This window comes from Mercenaria mercenaria, chromosome 6 (genome assembly GCF_021730395.1).
Source record: "Mercenaria mercenaria strain notata chromosome 6, MADL_Memer_1, whole genome shotgun sequence".
Lineage (NCBI taxonomy): Eukaryota > Metazoa > Mollusca > Bivalvia > Venerida > Veneridae > Mercenaria > Mercenaria mercenaria.
In genome coordinates, this window is record NC_069366.1 from 59,499,014 (window position 1) to 59,501,794 (window position 2,781).

Genomic DNA, 2,781 nt, shown 5'->3' on the forward strand with positions numbered 1-2,781 from the left:
AAGGGCGTATCTACATATGATTATTATATGTAGATACGCCCTTATTGCGTTGAACCCTCGATATGCAACTACATTACTGGTATTAAATGATTAAATATCTACGGTTATAGTTTTTCCTCTGTATTCCTGTCAAATACAACAAACTATTACACTCTTAAAACCCTAGTAAACACGCCAAACTTCAGCGGTTGTGTTAAACTTCAGTGGCAGGGACCAGTTTCGTTTTGTTTCCCGAAATAGTGAAAAATCATGAGTTTTACTCCTGTAGTTGAAATAATGGCAGGTTTTCGACTATTATTAGATTTTATAAAGAAACAATTGTCCTCCTATGCCAAGTGGTTAAGTTGACTTCGGATCACTTGTCATTCGGCGATGTGGGCCCAAAACCTTGCTTTAAGTTTATAAGTCTTCAAGTAAGGAAGTCATATAACAGACTTACGCAATGTCGCTGGTTGAGAGGCATCTGAGGTCTTCCTCCGTCATCAAAAGCTAGAAAAGTCACCACATGACCTATAAACGTTTCGGTATTACTGTAAACCAAACTGTACGAAAGATACTCCGTAGGATCTGGATTGGTTTATTTTTGCTAAATGCGAAATTAAGGCATAACATATCTTTAATAAATACACTTATAACAGAACTACATGTGTGTAGCTATCTATGCTATAGAAATATCATTTTAGAATGATTTATAATCAAATGTTTATAAACGTATGATAAATAAATAGTTAGTACTTATCTCATATCTGATGCGCGTAATAAATGATGCGTGTTCTGGTAGATGAAGACGATGACTGTCCTACCTAATATGACGACTTGAGCATTTTACACGAAGATGTACAGAACATAGTTCCCTGTATTCATGATTCTTAACAAGTCAAATGGTTTATCGCTGCCAGAAATTTATACAAAGCGGACAGAAGTTGCGAAATTGTCATTTGTGCAGGAAAGAAGCGTTTACCATAATGTTCAGTACTGGACAGGTATAGTGATCATGCAAGGACACATCCAATTTTCTCAGAGAGGGTCCGATCCCCTGCCCCCCCCCACCCTGGAAATTTTGAAATTTAGCACTTCATTTTTTGCATTCTGGGACAGTTTTATGGACTAACCTGTTAAATCTGGGAAAATGATAAAATCAAGCTTTCTTGAAGGTAAAATTCTTAGTTTGTTTTAGATAAATAATATGAATTATGTCGAGGTCGTATGTAGCAGCAGCCGCATATACTTTACATGCAGTCCTAATGTTGCCTTTTTCGAAAAACATTTTCTTTCCTTCTTGTCTTCTTTCCTTTCTTAAAGATTTTCCAGAGGGGGTCCGGACCCCCGGTCCCCCCTCCCCCCTCTGGATCCGCGCATGGTGACATATCATGCTTTCTGTTTATGCAGGTAAACTTGTGTTTGGTTAAATTTCAACAGAGCACAATTGTCTGAACAGTGTACAAACTCATTACTGTTTTTTCAGGCAAGGGTGGAAAAAAAGTGGTAGACAATGAAAGTAGTAACATTTTTATTAAAAAAAATAAACAATGAGACAAACATTTCCAACATCTTTGGACGGTTCAAAAATCCCATGTTAAACATACGATAAAGCCCGAAACGCGTGAAAATGTTCCGAATGTATATCGGGTGAAGTAAGCGCTCTATGTATTGAGTTAGATTATGCGTCTAGATTGATTAAACTGGGCGAGCCTACTTACTTATTACTTGAGGATGAAAAAAAACGTTTTCTTTTAAATGTTGCTCTTAAACAAGGGTGGCGGTTGAACTACTAAAAGTACAACAACATTAAATTTACAATAAATCGTACGGTATGTTTTATAATCAGTAGAAGCTAGTCGTATTTACGCTTATGAGACCCGTTTCACCCACAAGTAAAGAATTCACAGGTCCATCATGAAATATTTTCCCCAGCGCGCATATACTTGTCCTATACAATATGGCCGCGATCAATAAACAATTGAGAATGTTTTGTTTCATTATATTTTCTCGTCGAGTCCATTTCATTTTTAAATAACAGAATATCCGCCTAAACGGCGGCGGGGCGGATGGGGATGGGAGTGTGAATGGTGTTGCACATTTCTTTACCTCTGTTGAACCGAGTCAAACTGCAACACTATGCTACTTCCCCTTATCGGTACAGTTGACACTGCCACCACGTACAAACTGGGCTGAATTTCAGGCGAAATATAGTTTTCATTATTTTAATTTTGTTGTACAAAGTTTTTTTTTTATCTCAGTAGTGAAATATTATATATTTTGCTTGTAAAACGAGCAAAGAAAATATAAAAACAATGCAGTAATACTAAAATTACTTTTTTCTGGTGTTGTGACGCGCATCTGCTAAAAATGTAAAGAATGGAATTATTTGAGAGTTAGATAGACAGATTTATTCGTGAATATACATGCATTTAGATTAAGGCAAGCATTTGATTTACCAGGCGTTGCCAAGCGTGTCGCCATTTTAGGATCACATTGTTGAACCATCATCACGTGATTTGCTCGGAGGCAGGATGATTGACAATATTCCTGCGTGGAGGTTGAAACAGAGTCTGCTATTTTTTTGCTAGGTTGCGTTCTACGCTTCCAACGCGTCTTGTCATAGATAAAAAATATTTCAAAGAAAATACCAAAAAAGTTACCCTGTTTTTCTTCAAGTTTACTTTGTACCTTCCTGGATTAATTTATTTAACAATTCCTTACACGATAAACAAGGAAATTGTTACTAGATTCGAGTGAGTAGTTAAAGTGTTGAACTCTCATAAAGCAATCAGTAATGGA